The 20,391-nt window shown below is 39.2% G+C and overlaps 1 protein-coding gene and 1 pseudogene across 3 annotated transcripts in view; one reads left to right on the top strand and one right to left on the bottom strand.

Moving 5' to 3' along the window:
• The window catches only part of FREM3 (FRAS1 related extracellular matrix 3), a 57,876-nt gene extending 39,815 nt beyond the window's left edge, over positions 1-18,061 (bottom strand). For 2 of the 3 annotated variants that reach the window (XR_002174657.3, XM_019926525.3), the window contains exon 1: positions 17,854-18,048. The gene's annotated coding sequence lies outside the window, so the exon portion shown is untranslated. Of the gene's footprint in view, positions 1-17,853 lie in introns of all 3 variants that reach the window. The other variant, XR_012332154.1, reaches the window with a different exon arrangement.
• Positions 17,821-19,971, top strand: LOC101334432 (centrosomal protein of 72 kDa-like; annotated as a pseudogene).
• Positions 19,972-20,391: the final 420 nt, after the last annotated feature.

Here is a 20,391-nt window from a genome sequence, read left to right as displayed (position 1 = left end):
GCCATGGACACATATATATTACCAAATGTAAAATAGATAGCTAGTGGGAAGCAGCCGCATAGCACAGGGAGATCAGCTCAGTGCTTTGTGACCACCTAGAGGGGTGGGATAGGGAGGTTGGGAGGGAGGGAGATGCAAGAGGGAAGAGATATGGGAACATATGTATATGTATAACTGATTCACTTTGTTATGAAGCAGAAACTAACACACCATTGTAAAGCAATTATACCCCAATAAAGATTAAAAAAAAAAAAAGGCAATGAAATACTGATACATACTACAACCGGGAAGAGCCTTGAAAACACTATGTTAAGTGGCAGAAGCCCAAATAAAGACCACATAGTACATGGTTCTGTTTATATGAAGGGTCCTTAATAGGCAAATTTATAGAGATGGAAAGTAGATTAGTGGTTGCCTGGGCCTAGAGTGAGGAGGTGGGGTAGGAGGAAATGAAAGTGACTGCTGGGAATTCCCAGGTGGTCGAGTGGTTAGAACTCCGAGCTGTCACTGCTGAGGGCCTGGGTTTGATCCCTGGTCGGGGAACTAAGATCCCACAAGCCACATGGCGTGGCCAAAACAGAGGAAAAAAAGAAAGTGACTGCTAATAGGTATGAGTTTCTTTCTGGGGGGATGAAAATGTTTTAAAATTTGTGGTGATGGCTGCATATACTGTGAATATACTAAAAACCACTGAGTTGTATATGTTAATTATGTAAATCCTATTAATTTATTAATATGTTACTATAATATAAATAATAAATGAGCACTATATTAATAAGTAAGCTATTAATAATTTAATATAATAAGATTTAAAATATTGTACATTTTCACACATTACATTGTAAACATTACATGAAATTGCATTTGTAATTGTAAATAAATAGATTTTGTAAAAAACAAAACAAAAACTAAGAGGAAGGTGAAGCCCCAGGAGTGGCTGATTATTTATATTCCACAATAGAGAACATAAAATGATCTAGAAGGGAATTGTTTAGGGCTTTACAAACTTTCTGCTTTCTGCAATTAAAAGCACAAGGAAAAACCAAGCTTTATGTAGTCACATCCACCAAATGAAATTGAACAAGAACTACTTTTTGACAGTTCATTGCAGCAAATGTATCACATTTTATTCAATACCATCCTTTAGTTATACTCAATTATACTGTTTCTGCAACACACTTGCATTTATCAAGTAACATATTAGTCACATTATGTACTTGTTTGTATACTAATGGTTTCTCAACAGCTTAAGCCTTTTTTCCATAAAGTAGGCTTATACTGAAAATTTTCTTGAGATGTTTTTATAAAAATAATCCAGGGCTTCCCTGGTGGTGCAGTGGTTGAGAGTCCGCCTGCCAATGCAGGGGACACGGGTTTGTGCCCCGGTCCGGGAGGATTCCACATGCCGCGGAGCGGCTGGGCCCGTGAGCCATGGCCGCTGAGCCTGTGCGTCCGAAGCCTGTGCTCCGCAACGGGAGAGGCCCCAACAGTGAAAGGCCCGCGTACGGCAAAAAAAAAAAAAAAATCCAGTTAGACCTACTGGGCTCAAGCTAAATATTCAAGAAAATTTCATAGAATGGTTGATAGCATTCTTAGACTTCTAGGGCTGGAAGGGCCTTTCCAGATGAGCCGTTCAACCTATTCATACATCAGTGGAGGACCAGCCCTGCACCACACAGAGCTGGTAGGCAGCACAGCTGGACTCACACTCAGGTTTCCTGATTCCCAGGCTCACACTTTCTCACTAAGCCTGTCTCCAGAAGATAATTCACCATAGCAATGATGATAATGAATACGGTCTTAATCGGTTATTGGAGCACCAATATCAATCACAGTACTTTTCAGTTGTACAATGGTTGACAGTTTATAGAGCTTCCACATAGATAATTTTATTGGAGACTCCTCACACCCTACGAACCAGGCAGGAGTCAGCATCTCAGAATGAGGCTCAAAATGGTTACACGATTTTCTCAAAGCCACAGGGCTGGCAAGCACTGGGTCTGGAATGAGAACTTCACGTTCAACATTTTCCAAGAACTCATTATTCCTTGCCATCATGTCACCCAGTTACCCATGCCAGAAACCTGGGCATCACTCTTTTTTTAAAATTTAAGAAATTTTTTTATTTAAAAAAAATTTTTTAATTTTTCTTGAAGGATAGTTGCTGTACAATATTATATGTTACAAGTGTACAGTATAGTGATTCACAATTTTTAAAGGTTCACAATTTTTAAAGGTTATACTCTATTTATAGTTATTATAAAATATTGGCTATATTCCCCATGTTGTACAATATATCCTTGTAGCTTATTTATAGTTGTATCTCTTAATCCCCTACTGTAAATCACCTCTCCCCCCTCCCACTCTCCACTGGTAACCACTAGTTTGTTCTCTGTGAGTTTGCTTCTTTTTTGTTATATTCACAAGTTTGTTGTATTTTTTAGATTCCACATATAAGTGATATCGTACATATTTGTTTTTCTCTGTCTGATTTAATGGGCATCACTCTTCCTCTTTTTATTCCCTCAAATTCAAGAACTGTTCCTACAAATTAAAAAAAAGTCTATCCACTTCTCTCCACCTTTATTGCCACCACATAAGTTTAGACCAACATCATTTTTCACTTACTTACCTGCAATCTCCCCCTTTCCAATTTTGTCTTTACCTGCAATTTAGTCTCTGCACTGCAAAGGTAGGTGTGCAGAGCACACGGTGATCATGTCACCACCCTCTCTGCACCTGTACCCTTTCTTCATCGCTCTCAGGATGAAGTCCATCGACACATTTAGAGCCTCCTTCATGGTCTGGAGCCTGCTCACTGCTTCAGCTCCTGCTGCAGCTTCTGTATGCTGGTCTATTCGGTCAGAGTGAACTCAGAAGCTCTCCAGATTTCCTCAGCTCTTTCTCCCTTTATGCCTCTCCACTGTTCTTTTTCTTTTTCCTTCACCTGGCTAACTTCTCCTCATTCAGGGCTCAGCTGAGATGTCACTTTCTTGAGAAGCCTTCCTTGAGCCCTCCCACTGGATAAGATGCCTCACCTACTTGTCAGCCTAAGCTGACTCTTTTTTTTCGGTGCGCGGGCCTCTCACTGTTGTGGCCTCTCCCATTGCGGAGCACAGGCTCCGGACGCGCAGGCTCAGTGGGCATGGCTCACGGGCCCAGCCGCTCCGCGGCATGTGGGATCTTCCCAGACCGGGGCACGAACCCGTGTTCCCTGCATCGGCAGGCAGACTCTCAACCACTGCGCCACCAGGGAAGCCCTAAGCTGACTCTTTTTAAAAAAAAAAAAAATTATCTTTTTAAAATTAAACATTTTTTTCAGTTATATATATACACACAGAGTATATATATATATGTATATATTTCAGATTGTTTTCTGTTATAGGTCATTACAAATATTGAATATTGTTCCCTGTGCTATACAGTGAATCTTTGTTGCATATCTGTTGTATGTATAGTAGTTTTTATCTGTTAATCTCATAACTCCTAATTTATCCCCCCCTTCTCCTTCTTGGTAACCATAAGTTTGTTTTCTGTATCTGTGAGTCTGTTCCTGTTTCGTATATAGATTCATTTGTATTGTTTTTTAGATTCCACACATATAAATGATATATAATATTTGTCTTTGTCTGACATTCGTTTAGTATGATAATCTCTAGGTCCATCCATATTGCTGCAAATGGCAGTATTTCATTATTTTTTTATGGCTGAGTAATATTCCATTATATATATATATACACACACACCACATCTTATTAAACCAATCATCTGTTGATGGGCCCTTTGGGTTTTTTCCATGTCTTGGTTATTGTTAATAGTCTAAGCTCACTTTTAATATAGCATTTACCCAGCCTTTTAACTTACCCCCATTAGACTGTAAGTTCTTTGTAAGCAGGGACTATGTCTTTTTTTTTTTGGTCTTATCCCAATGTGCCTGGAATACAGCAGGTACTCAATAAACTTGTTAATTGAATGAACAATGTTATAGTCAAGTCAGAACAGGACCGTGCCTGCTCTGAAATTTAAGTCCAAGTTCTAGCTACGTGTTTCTTCCCATACTTGATGACAATCATATTCTGAATCCTGAACACTGAAATTAAGGAAGTGGTTAGAGAAGTTCTCTCATTTAAACACAGAAGTTAGATGAAACCTATAGAGATGAGGCAGTAACGCTAACACTAAGATACTGTTTAATGGTTACAGGGTGATGGTTGCACATCACGAATGAATGTTTCATAATGTTTTACATTGACTGCAGTTCTACACAAGAGATGCAAATTGTTGAAAAGCTCCATATTTTTTGCGCTCTTTTTAGAACTCCAGTAGAACTGACTGATTAAATCAACCACATTTCAGGCACTTTCTGGCTTTGCAAAGTATATTCATTTAACTGGCCCTTATGCTCTGGTATATTTAAAGGCCTGAATTTATATTTACCCACTGAATTGCATATTATGTTTTCTCAGCATATGTTTGTTTGTAAAGATGCTTATTATGTTACCAAACAGGAAAATATTTTAATGCTATTTGTCTAGATGATCTGTACTGAACTTGCAAGATAATGCAAAATCACTAATTTTGTAATTATTATTCATTTTAGTTCCTGACACCGAACACCTGCCAGGATTTTATAGATTTAAATTATTTTGCCTTAGATGAAAGAGAAGGCATTGTGCAGAGGTTCTGGACATTTTGGGGCCACAGAGACCCTTTGGCAGTCTGGGGAAACCTCTGAGGCCCTCCTTAGAACAATGTCTCCAAATGCATACAAGAAAATACATAGGATTAGGTAAAAACCAATTATATTGTAATGCGATTATCAGAATATTAAAAGAGAAATTTCTGCAGCTGCTATGGAAGACAGTTTGGCAGTTGTTAAAAAAAAGTAAACATAAAACAAGCATATGAGACCCAGCAATTTCACACTTAAGTATATACCCAAAGGAAATGAAAGCAGGGATTTGAACAGACACGTGTACGCCAGTGTTCATTACAGCATTATTCACAATAGCTAAAAGGTGGAAACAACCCAAGTATCCATCAACAGGGGAATGGATAAACAAAACACAATTTATACACACGCAATGGAATATTAATGGTAATCTGTTACAAGTCTTCCCCCAAATAGTCATTTAACTCTAGTAGTTATATCCAGTCATTTAAAAAACCTAGAAAGTCATTGTCTCAAGAAACCCATTTTCTTTTCCCCCAATTCCTTGCCAACTGGTGCATATTCCACTTTTCTCTCATCACAGGAAGCAAAGACCAAAGGCCATTTTCAGTCTACCGTCACTTTTTCAACTGAGTAACTCAATTGGCACACCAGAGCAGAGAAGCTTCCAGCTGTAATACTGCCAGCTCTCCCAAGGGCCTGCCCTGAGTACGGCTTAGTGTCTTCCTTGATTCCTAAATACAGGATGTCCAGCTGCTTGAAGAGCACCGTGCAAGTGAAACATCTTACTACCAATCTCAAAGAGAGTTCAATTTTCCTTTCTTTCCTAGGACTTTATTTTCTAGTAGAGTTTTCTAATGTTCTTGGCTTTTTTAAACATCATGACAACGCATTGTTTCAGAGAATTTTTACTTCTAAAAATAATAAATTGCGCACCTTCCTCAGCATATTTAATAGATATGGCTAAGGTCAGATAGCTGTTTATTATAGAATGTAAGGATTACTTTAATTATAGAATTGTTAGCTTTATACAAATACTTTTTAATAAATACACCAAAGGATGTTCTATTTCCTAAAAACCATTTTGCAGAATGGAAAATCAGGCATAAGTAGGATTGAGTAATGTAAACAAAGTCACAGGTGGAGTATTGATGGGGCTGGAAAGAGAACCAAGAACCAGGGAACAAAACCAAGAACAGAATGAACAAAATGCACATCCAGAGCTCATTCTACCAGCTGGGCTGAAGAAAGTAAAAGCAAGTGAGGGAGAAAATGAGGATAGAGAATAGACGGAGAGGTAGAAAAAAGAAGACAGTTAAAACCCAAGAACTGGAAACTGAGAGTGTCACTAACAATGATCTGGAGCCCCAAGGAGACCTCTGATTATGCCGCACTGCATAACAATACCTTCTTGTATTCACTTTCTCAAGTGATTGTCAAGAAACAAAAGCAAAAGCAGAACATTCTACCTGCATGTCCTACTTTTAATAACACAGCTAATGACAAAACACTGTGATGCCTGATCACTTAATCAGTTATCCCTTACCTTTAATGTTGGCTTGAGCTTTTATCAGTGGGCTGAAATCACATTGCTACTGACTTTCTAGTTTTGTGCTATTGCAAGGGCACTGGCCTCTGGAAACCTGAGTAGGTTAAAGCACCAGGTCTATTTTGCATATTTTACTATATGGTCTCCGGTTAATGAAGCCAGGGTTTGATATCCATTCTGTGCTTCTTACATATATTTTATTTCTCTGCCAGTTTCTCATCAATTTAGGCTGACAGAAACTGTGCAGATGGATATACACATATTCATTCCTACTTTCTATAGATCACTTTAGAAGAGTCTGAGTCATTGTCATACATGGAGACAACCCAGTGTGTCTGGGTCCTGATGAAGAATGATGAGCAAAATGCCCAGCAGCTCGATTACTTTGAAGGTCAGTCAGAATGCAATCTGTAGATAACTTTTCTATTAAAAATATTGTCTTCAGTGGCTCCAGTCATTCTAGACTATAGACAGGTCATCCAACCCACTGTGATCGCTGGGTCCTGAAAGTGGCAATAGCATCATTCAGGCATTTGTGCTCTTTGCCGTCCTCTTACTAAAGGATCTGTTTTATGCCTGTATTGTGTATAAACATCAGCCTCCAGGTGTTAGCCTGTAATTTTTCTTATAAATTAAATGTTTTCTCATTCCAGAGAAACATGTAATTTTTGAACAAAGACTAGATCAATACATTTAAGGATAATTTTAATGGTGACAATTCCAGAAGGATTAGGATTTTGTGATTTTCTTATCTTTCCACGTGACTCCCTTTGAATGTTCAAGTGCTAATAACTTCAGTAATAATAACCATTTCACTCAATGTCATCAAGGTTTTTACCTTCTTTATCCATAAAATGAGGAATAATATCTATCTCATGATTGTGGAGATTATGCGAGAAGTAAGGTATTTAAAGGTCTAGCATGATACCTGGGACAAGAGAGTTTTCAATAAACACAGAACCTGAATTTGAAACTGAAGTATTTTATCTCATCTTCAAGAATATAGATACATTGTAACCAGCCATTCCAAATGAGTCAAAATCTTTTTCTTTCTTGAGTTCTATGTACATTATATATCATAAACTAAAACACACATATATATGTGTGTAGACACACAAACTATTTATTTATAATTATCTACTTATTATCTATATATATGTAAATGGAATTTAAGACTTAATCCTGAGGTTATAAAGTTTCATTTTAAATTTATCCCTGGAGTGATTATTTAAGAGCCTGCTTGCATAATGCAAGACAAGAACAGCCTTGACTCTTTCAAGCAATAAATTCTCTTTTCAAGCAATAAAACATTTCTTAAATTGATGTGTGTGGAAATCTGGATATTTAGCAACTGGAAAATGAAAAGCAAGAGATACACAACAATGTGATCTAAATCACACACTCCCCAAGTATAGCAAGTATTGATTTACTAGTAGAGAATATTAAAAGACCATCATTCATAGTATTTCTTTTCTTTCAAAAATGTTTTCTCCTTTCATTAATCATCTTTGTGAAGTGTGATTATTTTCTTGTACCAGAACTTTCTTAGGTTATTGCATGCTCAAACTAGCTTTCTATTTTTATGTGTGCAACTGCATGGTTTAAAAAAATAAACTATGGTAAAAAAAATAAACTCGTGTTTTATTTTATGGGGAGAAACTTTGAACAAAAATGCTTTCATGCAATACTCAAAGATAAAGAGACCAAGCTATTTTTCTTTGAGGCTCTCTGTTGTGGATCATAAAGTCTACAATACGTTTATTTACTTATAAAAAGTCTCCTTCCAAATCATCTGCAATTTGATCATTATTTTAAAATTTCTTTAAAAATTAAAAAAATTTAATTGAGGTATAGTTGATGTACAATATTACATAAGTTTTAGGTGTACAACATAGTGACTCACAATTTTTTTTTTTTTCTGCGGTACGCGGGCCTCTCACTGTTGTAGCCTCTCCCATTGCGGAGCACAGGCTCCGGACGCACAGGCTCAGCGTCCATGGTTAACGGGCCCAGCCGCTCCGCGGCATGTGGGATCCTCTCGGGCCGGGGCATGAACCCGTGTCCCCTGCATCGGCAGGCGGACTCTCAACCACTGCGCCACCACGGAAGCCCCACAGCGTCTTTCTGAAAGCAACAGAAACCTCACACTGACCTGCTGGCTTTTCCTAACCTCTTCTCATGGAATGCACGGTTTTCATGGGTATGGGTGGCATGCCACCTTAAATACTGTAGATGACAGTTTCACCAACTGCTTGTACAGAATAACAAATGTCACTAACTTTTTAGCCTGCAATGTTTTTTTACCTGATCACCTGTCATCCAATATTAATGGCTCTGAGATTCTGTCTCCTCTGTTGTAAAGTGGGAATAATAATTTAATACCTAATTAATTAGTGTTATGAGGATTACATGAGATAATATCTAAACATCCCAGAGTATGTAGTAGGTACACAATAGACATTAGTTTTTTCCTCCTAGTAGGGTAATGTCTGGATATTTTACTATTGGTGCTGTTGGGGTAACTTTTAAAACTACTTGCTCTCAAAGTCTCTCATCTTTTTATGTAACTTCGATGACACCTTCTGATTCTATAGAGCTGTCATTTCCAAATTCAACCACTCTTTTCAGTTTTCCAATCGCCGTTCCTTCTACTCTGAACAGAGAAAACTAAGGCCATCAAGCTGAAACTCTCCCAATTGACATTTCTCCCTATTGTATATTGGAAACCCTCACCTAAACACTCCCTTACCTCCCTTATCTCCTTTCCTCTCCTCAGATGATGAGATGACTCTCGTGTATATGGTCTAAAATCCAAACTCTCTCTTCTCTGAAACTTTCCTCCAAAAACCATCACTTCTCTATTCTATCTCCTGCATCACTGATGCTCCCTCAGTATTGTTCTCTCCTTCCTACCAGCAAAGATTCTACAGTCTCTTTTATATTAAAAATGTACATCAATCCTGCATCTTTCTTGAGCTAAGCTCCATCTGTAGCTTTCCTTTCCCTCCCAAGTTTTTAAAAAGAATTAGTGCATTTCACTTCTCCCTGATTCTTTCCTTAACCCACTGAAATCTTAGCCTCCACTCTGCCTCTCTCTAGCTCCATGTTGACAATTTTAGTGACTTTGACAATCTTGATCTTACTTATTTGACACTGTGAATCATTCTGGAAGTGCTCCTCTGTCCTCTAGGACATCACTTTCTAACCTCTTCTCCCCTTACCCTGTGACTATCCACTATTAGTTCTTTTTCACAGTTTCCTCTTTATTTGTATGCCATTAAAATTTGATGTCTTCTGTGTCTATCCTTGGTTTTCTTTTCATCTCATTTTATGTCTCCTTTCTAGTCTACTTTATCCTATAGCATAGGTTCAGTCCTCAGCTATGTACTAATGAGTCCCAAATCTATATTTCCATCCTAATCCTCTTTCCTGAGCCCAATTCATCTAACTGCCATTATGGACACATCAAAGTCAATAAGGACATTATGCTTCCCCTTTTGTATTCTTTCTCAGTAAATGGCACCACCATCCACTGTCTTAACCAAGCAGAAAGTTTGGACTCATCAGTAAGTCCTCTTCCCTTTTCCTCATTTCCATGTCCAGTCAGTCATCAACCCTTATTGATTCAGTTCTCGAAATACTTCTTAATTCTTTATACCTGTCCATTTATTTCCATCCTACAGCTACCACCCTAGCTAGGGCTAGCAGCATCTCACATAAATGACTGCAGCAGCTCTTGAACTGTCCTCCTCTCCTGCAGTCTTGCCCCCATCGAGTCCATTCTTCATGCTGTAGCTGCAGTGTTCTATTAAATCAAACATGATTCCTGAGGATACTGCTTCTCTACTCAAGTATTTTCAATGACTTTCCATCGTCTTCAGGATAGGGTGAATATTCCTTAACATGTCATTCAGAGCCTTCCCTGACTTGGATCCAGTGCATATTTCCAGACTGATTTCTGTCCACCCTTCCAGTCACACTTGGCCATTAGCCATGTTGAATTTTTTTTCAGTTGTTTAATGAGATCTTGTTTTTCTTGCCTTCAGGCCTTTCCATACACCATTCCCTTTGTCTGAGGTGTTTCCCCCTCCTCTTCTTTGCTAGTAGATTCTTCCTCAACCTTCAGATTTTAGCTTAAATACAAATTCCTTGGGAGTTTTGCCTGAATTTCAGATTAGATTCACCCCCACTGCTCTATGCTCCTATAACCCCCTGTTCCAGTTTCCTAGAGCTGCCATAACCACGTACGACAAACCGCATGACTTAAAACAACAGAAATTTATTTTCTCACAGTTCTGGAGGCTAGAAGTCCAAAATCAAGATGTCAGCAGGGCCATGCTCTCTCTAGACTCTGGGTAGAAACCTTCCTGGCCTCTTCCTAGCTTCTGGAAGTGGCCAGCATAGTTGGCATTCCTTGGCTTGTAGCCGCATCACTCTAATCTCTGCCTCTGTCATCACATGGCCTCTCTGTGTCTCTGTGTTCATATGGCATTTTCCTTTTCTTACAAGGATACCAATCATATTGGATTAGGGCCCACCTTCATGACCTCAACTTAACTTGATTGCATCTGCAAAGACTCTATTTCCAAATAAGGTGGCATTCACAGGTACTGGGGGTTAGAACTTCAATATATCTTTTTTGGGGGTATAGTTCAACCCAGAAGACTCCCCCATAATTTCCTTTTCACAGTACTCATCACTCCATATTGTAATTATTCAATGTTCACCTTCCCAGGTAGACCATCCTTCCCTTTTTCATTGGATCCCCATCGTTTGAGATAATAGAGAGCACTTCTTGAAAGAATGACTGTGAGCTAAGAAGCAAAGTTGTGGGCTGAAGAATGGAGAAGCAGGTCAACCAAGAAATTGATATTGGAAATTTCCAAGTTAAAATAAACAGCAGGATTCAATCACAAGCTGGGGTTACATACAGAGTGGGCAGAGGTGTGGGGAAGGTACGGAGCAGGGTCAACTCAAGCACAAATTTTATAGGAGCAGAATTACTCTTTGCAATTTGCTGCCTCTCTTTTGTGTGGGGTTTGCCAGCTTCCTGGGCAGGGGACAGAGCCCTAAATTTCTGGATTTTTTTCTCCAGAGCTGTTGAAATGTTTTTCTATGTCCTCATAGAAAAATCTCTTAGTCTAAAGGGTGTGATTATGTTCATACAATCTGGGTTCCTGAAAACAAATTTTACAATTCACAGGGAAGAGAACAGAACACAGAGAATGTACACAATATTTATGAATGTACTGTTATGTTTCTCTAGCTTTTATTTATTGCCTTTTCCTAGAAAGAGAAGCTTGTATGTATGATTCAGCGGCTGATTATTCATGCACTTGGGTCCCCACATCCCAGCTCACAAATACTTTAGCTTTGAATTTACTACCCGAAGCATATCACAATCAAAGTTTCATAGTACATGATGTGAAATCTTTCAACTTAGTAATTTTAAAAACACTTTTATTAAGGTGCTGGCAGAAACCGATGCAACTGACTAAAACAAGTTAAAATATTTTCTGTGCTTACTGTGTGTATAATTTCTTTTACTATCACATTAGAATTGATCAAAACAAGAGTCATGGTGATAGTCCAGCTGTTTATTGGTTGTAATGGAGTATCTTTTTGTGATTTACCATGGGACACAGGGATTTGGGGATCTAATTGTGGAAGGGAGAGATGGGAATATAAATAAACAAACGAATAAATAAAATATAATTTGAGGGAAAATTTTAAGAACTACCGGTTTAGTTTATTAGATCTACTGGCCTAAGGTTCTCTGAGATAATTCTAATACATACATGCCTGCTTACATACGTACACATATGTGATTCTATTTAAATTATTTATAATTTATTTAAAAGTGCTTTCAGGGTAAGTTTAGAGCAGTGGTTCTCAAGCAGGGACAGTCTTCCTGCAGTGGGACATTTGGTAGTGTCTGGAGATATTGTCAGTTGCCACATGGGTGGGGAGGAATGGATGAGTGAGGGATGCTACTGGCATCTAGTGTAAAGGTCCAGGACGCTGCTAAACATCCTGCAATGCACAGGATGGCCTCCCACTACAAAGGGTTCCTGAGCTCAAAGTGCCAACGGTGCTGAGGGTGAGAAACCCTGGTTTAGAGGATAAACATTTAGCTGATATAGAAAGGAATTTCCTATTTATTTCTCTCAATTCCCCCCCTTTTTTCCATTTTAATTCTACCACCCTCCAACAACAGAAGAGAGGGAGCAAATAACCTCATTTACTGACTTTCAGTCCCTGGTTCCAGTTCTTTTTGAGACCTGACTGTGTCTCCTACCATTGAGTTTTATGAGACATTCTTACATTTTTTTCTTTCACTTGAACTTAATTCATTGAGTTCTGTTGATAGTAAGAAAATAGTCCCTAACTAAGAAAAAGAAAGTAATGTTAATATGAAAAAGTTTGAAAGTAGAGATATACAATGCAATGTCAAGTGTGTATGTATGTATGTATATATATATATATATATATATATATATACACCTCATAATAGCCTATTAAAGTTTGTCCTACATTCTATGGTACACCTTGAAATATGTTTATTCATGATTAGAATTGAAGGAGGTGATAATGTATGCGAAATTAAAATGGTGAATATTATATAATCATAAAACTATAAGGATAAAAGGAGAACTGAGATAATCAAGTCATCTTATGTTTCCCACCTATTTCTTGTGGTGGAGAACTATGCCATTATTATACAGTACAGCACCTGGATAAGAAATATTATTAAATATTAAACATTTAAAATTTAATACGGAATTTGGTTTCTTCTTTGCTTTTAAAAGTTTCCTAGCAGCAGTTATTTCTCAAGTGTTAGACTCTCCATTGGGGTAAGAAGTTGGAACTTCTAAGATAATTTGTTGAATAGGCTGTATTAAACAAATATTTATTGAATGCCTCTTTTGATTGGAGCACATAGTCCTCAGCCCATCTAGTGTTTAATAGGTTAGGCCACAGGAAGTTCTTTCTAGATAAATGGAAAACTCAGGAGAAAGCAAAGTCAGGGAGAACAAGTGTAAATTACGAGCCTGTGAGGAGCAAATTCAGGTCAGACTCTATCTGGGTCCAGACAATCTCTTCACTTCCCGTTCAGACAGTGGGGTAAATCTCTGACCTTGAAATCCAAGGCTCCCAGAAGAGCTAAGACTTTCATGAGCTCTAGAAAAGAACCCTAATTTGCAGGATGAGGAAATGGAAGCAATGGTTCAGACCAGCTCCAAAGGGTAGCTGTGCTCTCTCTCAATAAGAAATCAGCTAGAAATGTGCCTCAGGTAAATACAGCCAAAATACAGAGTATAAAATACAACACCATGACCAGCAAAATAAAAGAACCATGTGATGCATGCATGGTAACACAGATGTAAACTTGCTATTTAGAATACTAAGGAAAATCATGAAGTGCAGTTTATTAAGATCTTTATTGTAGGATAGCTTATTTCCTGTAGAGTAGAATTCTATTCCCAGTTTTGGTTGTAATAGTGTAGCTAAGTGAGGATTGGGAATAGATATCAGAAGGCCTTTCTTGAAGTGTACTTTCAAAACTCTAAAGAAAAAAAAATATTGTAAATATTTCTGAGAGGTAGCATCTGAGTACGTCTCTGCATTAAGCAATTGCAGTCTGGACCCAGCCACCTTATCTTTATCGATTTTCCTTACCTGTCCATTTATTTCAAAACTCAAACGTAATTAATAATGTGTTTTTGTTCATATGTGAATAATTGTTCATATGTGAATATGATGTGAATTTGAATATAATATCCACCTAATAATAAGGCTTGGGGCTTGCTAAAAACTCTTCAACGCAAAACTGATAACTGCTTTATGCAGATAATACAGGACATTTTTGCTGACTTTTGTAAAATAACCTTGTACCTTGGGCTGTGCTAGGATTGATTAATTCTAGTAGTTATTTTTATATTTCTTATCATTTTTTATGCAAGCAATTAAGTAATCTGAAAATAGAGAGTTTTATTTCTTCCTTTTGCATGTTTATGAATTTATGTCTTTTTCTTGCCTTACTGGAAGGGTTAGGACAACCAGTATAATGTGGAGTGGAGGTAGAAAGAGTGGGCATTCCTGCCCTGCTTCTATCTCAGGGAGAAATTACTCAGTATTTCACTATTAAGTATGACATTAGCTGTAGGTTTTCTATAGATCATCCAGAAACGAAAATTTTTCATGTAAAAAAATCCGTTCAGAAAAATCTAATTCATCTTATACGTTATTAATTTCCGTTTTCAAGTATTTAAGTAATGAAAACCCAAGTAATTTCTTTTTTAATAACACATTTATAGACTGAGCTTCAAAGATAAGAAAAGATTAATTTAAGATAATGGATATACTTTTCTGTCCAAAGATATCAAAACCAAGAAATAACATTATAATCACAAAAGTGGTATGCAACAGAAAAGAAAAAAATGGTTCAATATAATGAACGTCTTCTTTAAAAAAACAAAAACAAAACAAATAAAACATATTTTCTTAATATGTGCCCAGCCAAACTCCATTCTAAAATCTAATAGGCTGAAGAAGAAAAATCAGAGTAAATCTATTCGAAAATAAAGATAAAGCTGCTTTACCAAATATTTCTAATTCTTTTTTCTCTGTGCATAATAATTACCAGCACTTGCCTCCTTTTCTGTGGAGTGGTACAAGTTGCTGCCAATGACGAAACTTTCCTCCTAGCATAAAACATTGTTAACTTTCTCTATCAACTAAATGACTGATTAATATTAAGTCTGTATCACTTTTGAATGTAATAGAAAATGCTTACTAAAAGCAATTTAAAGCAGAAAAGCAAACTATTAGATAGTATTCTTGTTTACATTATAAAGTAAGGAATTCATAAAATGGTACAGGGCCTTGTGTGTAATCTAAAAGAAATGTCTGTAATTTAAAAAGTGGAGGTTTCTGACTTTTAATTCAGAATATTTGGGGAAACTTTCTTTTCTTTAAATCCGGAAGGCTTATTAACACACATTTATGAAGCTGAAATGAAGTTCAGATAAATGTTTTAGTAGAGCAAAAATGGAAATAGCTGTAATTAAAAGATTACTTATGTCTTTTCTATCTTTTACAATCCATAATGAACAACTTTATTTACAGAAGCCAACTGAGATATGCTTAAATTGAACTAAGAGCTATTATTTATCATATCTCATACACATGGGGTTTAGAGTCACATTGAGATATATACAATTTCAGGGCTTTTTCTTCTTTTTTGGTAGGAAAAGGTTAATAATAACCCTGAAAATAGGAAAGGGCAAGACTTCAGTTTGCAATCAATAAGTCATATTTTTAACCTTTTTGACTTAGAATCAAACAATGGAGTTCTGTTAATATAACAGTGTATTAACTTACTGCTTCCAAGAATCTAAACTTAAAAAAACTAATGTCCAACTAAAGAATTAAAGTCATATCAGGCACTGAAAGACTATATAAATAAGAACTGTCATTAACATAACTGATAAACCCTATTTCCAGTTCCTCTGTTATCCCACTGTGCAGTCAGCACTGCTGACTATTTCTAGTCCAAAACCAAAGAGCTAGATGATTTCCTGGCACACAAGTTTCTACCAAAGGAAAGAGAATGAGAAACGATATACACTCTTATCACACTCTCCTATGTAAGATAAAATTCACGCTAATTTACAAATTTTTATTTACATTGTTTTATATACATCCTAGTTGATGAGTTTTGTACTCATGTTGATCTCAGATGATCATTTACTACCACATCTCTTTGATTTTCCAACAGAAAATGGTGGAAGCATGGGATTAGGAGAAAAAAATATATACCACTGGTCAGGTAAGAGCAGACAAGCATATAAGGTAAAAAGAGGGAAAAAAAATTGTTGAATTTTGCTTGTTAAAGCATCCACTGTGATCCATGGACTACCACTGAACGTATATGAACACCACTTGTAACAGCCATTTTCATATTTACAAATTGGGTATCCTATCAGTTCAATTATTAGCTAAACCATTCAATTTCTTTTGCTTAACATAAAAAGGTAACAGGCATCTCAGCAAGACAGAAAACAAACTAGAAGGGTACTTAAAAAACACTGTTGAGACTTAACCTTCATTTAGAAGCTCTTAAATGGTCCATATAAAGAGAAGCAATTTGGAACCCTATTACTGACTTGTACCATGATCCCAAAACCTGTATGGGAAGTAAGAGTATCTCAACACCAAAAACACCCCAAGTCTCACCAAAGAGTGGGGGCAATATCGTAAACATCTTACTTTGTTCCTATCATCCACTGCATACACGTACGGCTACAGTGACAGCCCTTATTCCCCGTTACATTCACTTCTACACAAATCTCTCTGAAAATCTGCAATAGCGCCACAGCGAGCAGCTGTGCACAGTCTTCCGGCAATGGCTCAGTGAATCTCCATTCAAAATGCTTGGAAGTAAGAATATGGAGTAAGATCAAAAAATGATCTTCTTTCCTCCCATAGTTCTCCAAGATATACTGTTGTACTTTAAGAGGTTGGTAAGCTAAATAAATATAGAGTATTACATATCCTTGATAGTTCTATAAAAATGTTCCAACTATAGATGAAAATTCCACAAAAACACACTTTTGAGTTCACCCTAACACTTTAAAAAATTAATTGTTTAAGTGGTTCCATTTATCTAATCAACTAGGCAAAATCTATTGATTTTAGAGTAATACAGTTCATAAAAGCAAAAGTGAACATTTATAACATTGGGGAGGCAGAAAACAAATCCTGGTCTAACACTGTTATGGATACAAACAGACTTTAAGATTCTATATATGTAACTAGAATTTGCCATTTAAAATGGCCTTTAGCTGTTTTTACTTACATTAGCGTTAAACATCTTGAAATAATTCCAAGTATTTTAAAGCACTTGTCTGAGAATATAAGGCACCTGGAATAATAGAGCTAACTCCCCATAAGATTTCTCAGAGAATAAATTTGTGGCTGCATATTTTGAATACGCAGATCCGTTAAGCCAATTTTGTGCATGGGCACTTATATGACCAAAGCGCAAGCCTTGTCAGACTAATTTTCAAAGCAAAGTTAAATATCACTACTAAACTCTACACAGCAATTTTTGAAACCTGATACTTATCAATCCCAAAGGATAGATATCCAACTTCCTTCCATATAAATAACTGCCTCCCTTTCATCCCCAAACAAAATAAAAAATACACTTAAAAACAAGGCAAGACAAAATAAAACCACATAAGCCCTTCTGCTGTATTTCTGCTTAATTCACATTTTGTCCTAAATGTTCCTTACTGAATCCTTTTAGTCACCTCCACATATTTCTCTGAACTTACATGCATCATTAGCTGTCACTCTAAAGACAAGGAACCAAACTAAAATATGAAACCAAAATTAAGTTAGAAGTAAAAATAATTAATCTGATATTTCTTTGGCCCCAAGTATGATAAACTTGCTACATTTGTTTAGAAAACTGGTAATAAAAATCACTATTTAATAACAAACAGAGGCCCAGAACATTCCAATAAGTTAATTATTTGCTAAGAGGCGCAGCAGCGGGCAGGTGCGCACCATTTGATTTCGGTCATGATCTATTCCTGGAATTTACCAAGAAAAGATGACTCACCTAGGAAATTCTTTGGTGAGCTTAACAGGTCTCAAATCTCTAGATCTCTCACGAAACTCCTTGGTTAGTCTGGAGGGTATCGAGGTCCTGAGTCTCCGGAGAGCCTCAACCTCTGCTACCAGCGTATCTCCTCCCCGGTGGAAGTGTTCCGCCTCTGCTGCTTGACTTCCGGCTGAACCCGGCGGTGAAGAGCGAGTCTGACTCCCGCCTCTTCGTCGTGCGCATGCGCCCGGGGATAGGCTGCGCGGGAGCGAGGCTGGGGGCGGGGGTTGGTGCTGGACGACCGCCCTGTGAGGGAGGAGCGAGCAGTAAGCGTCCCGGCTACATTTTACTTCGATGAGGAATCAATGGCCTCAAAGCAGAGCTTCCCAGCCGTTTTCAGCGTCGAAAGACCGCGCCACTCCAGAGCCAAGTGCACTGCCCCCTCGGCCAAGAAGTGCTCGGTCATGGACGCAGATGACGAGGTGGTCCTGAACCTCATTGCCAAGTGCAAGCGGGACTTGAGCAACCCTCCGGGGAGTGCGAGCTCCAGCTGGAAGGAGTGAGAGGCCGGCTTCCAGAGCTCCCAAGAATCGCAGCCCCTGCCGAGTCCTCAGGCAGTACAGCACCAGTGTGGGGACTCCCGGTGGCAGGGCCCCCGAGAAGAAGAGGAGCGTGCGGGCGTGCGAGGGCCGTTTGTGCAGAGCCGGGGCTGCAGGACAGCGAGTTGGCGGGCGTCCCCCTCTCCCGCCCCCCCCCCCAGCTCTTCGCCCCTCCCTCAGCCTCCACCGACCTTGAGGACGCAGTCCCTTCTTTGGAGTCGAATTTGTTGACCCAAAAGGTGTTACATCCCTTGCCCGCTCCCAAAAAAGTACAGGAAGTGAAGGATGCCAGGCGGGAGGTTCCGGGTGCCTTCAGACCAGTAGTGTCTGAGCTGCCTGAAGGAGGGTCTGAGCCGGAGGAATGGTTTGGAGGGCTGGAGCGAGGCGCCCTGGCCCACGGTGGAGCTCGTTGGAGCGTGAGAGCAGAGGCCCCCCCCCTGGTGTGAGCGAGGTGTGTCCCAACCTGTACCCGGCTGCGCCGCCCGCCCGTGAAGAAGGCCGCCCTGGAGGTGAGGCTCCTGGCAGCTCTCCTCAACCTGATGGGCAGGTACTGGAGTGGCTGCCGGCCCCTGCACAGCGACGAAGTGTTCCTCGCCCAGGCAAGACACGTGTTGCCATCTGTTCAAGAATTTACAGCCAATCCAACGCCCAAGTTGCCAGTGGAGAAAACTGGACCCAGAGGGGTTAAAAGACCTATTTAAGGCCACATAGTAACTTAATGGCCAAGCAGGCTCTGGAAGCTGGTCTCCTAATTCCTAATTCAAAACGTTCTGGTTTATCAGAGTTTATCAAATCATTAGCTCGTTTTCTAGTCCTAACTATCCAGTTTCCTCATCCCTCTCTGTCCCATGGAGTTGTTATATCACTTAGGGCAAAGGGCAGCAAACTATAGGCCACCTGCCAAATCCAGCCCACCACCTGTTTTGTAAATAAAGCTTTATTGGAACACAGCCAACCACCACCTCCTGCCCACTCCCCCCCCAAATCTACAGCCACTCAGGACTGTTCAACAGTTGTGAATGAAGAAATTCGCTACCTGACTCTGGAAAAGAAATCTTTGCAGTCACCTTGCTGAGCTACAGCAGCAGTATGGCGTGATAATGAGTGAGGTGGTATAGGAACTCGCTGACACTGGGAAGAAGATGGATTGCCCGAGGCAGCATCTCGAAAGGCCTCTGGAGGACAGCAGGAGCTGGAAGTCTCTTCTGTTCCGCATGAAGAAAGAAGCGAGAAATGCCGACACTCCAGTTGTTGAACTTGCAGATCACTGGACTTCAAACAAGCGTGAAGAGCCTTTCTGGCAAGATGGTGGAACTAAAGCAGCCTCTGGAGCGCTACAGGATCCAGGAGCTCACCCAGCTGCTGCAGGAGAGCCACACGTTTGCAAGCCAGGCCTGGGCAGCGACTGATGGGTGACACCGTGCCGCAGCCCCACAGACACCCCCAGAGTTCCTGGTGAGTGTGGTTCTGAGTCAGAGCACCTGTGACATCAGCACTACTTGTCCCATCGCACTGACAAGGTGATGCCCTCATCATTCCCTAACAGTAAGTGCAACAATAGATCGCATCTATACATACATTTATTTCCCTTTCCCCAAAAAAACTTAGTGCGAACTAGTAGCGTATTATCCCTTTCAAGTTTGAGTTATGTGTGTTTCCTTTGTTCTTTGGCTTGGTTTGGGGAACAGAGAGAGAGTTAACAAAAGCATCTCCAGGTGCAGGGCAAGCACCTCCCGGGACTGCCTGGGGCCACCACTGGTGGCACTCTCCACGTGGCTGTGGACAAAGGCCACACACCTGAGCCAGGGGATTTCAGAGCATTCAGTAGTCAATCAGTGCAGGGAAGCTATTCAGGGTCAGAGTTCTAAGGACATTCTAGCCTCGTGGTGACGTCACACTACAGCTGAGTTGTCAACCTGTGCCGTATGGAACAAGTGACGATGGTGTCCCCATCTGG

The sequence above is a fragment of the Tursiops truncatus genome, chromosome 5 (assembly GCF_011762595.2).
Source record: "Tursiops truncatus isolate mTurTru1 chromosome 5, mTurTru1.mat.Y, whole genome shotgun sequence".
NCBI classification, from domain to species: domain Eukaryota; kingdom Metazoa; phylum Chordata; class Mammalia; order Artiodactyla; family Delphinidae; genus Tursiops; species Tursiops truncatus.
Note: the sequence above shows the minus strand (reverse complement) of the source record. Positions and strands in the feature narration are given on the sequence as shown.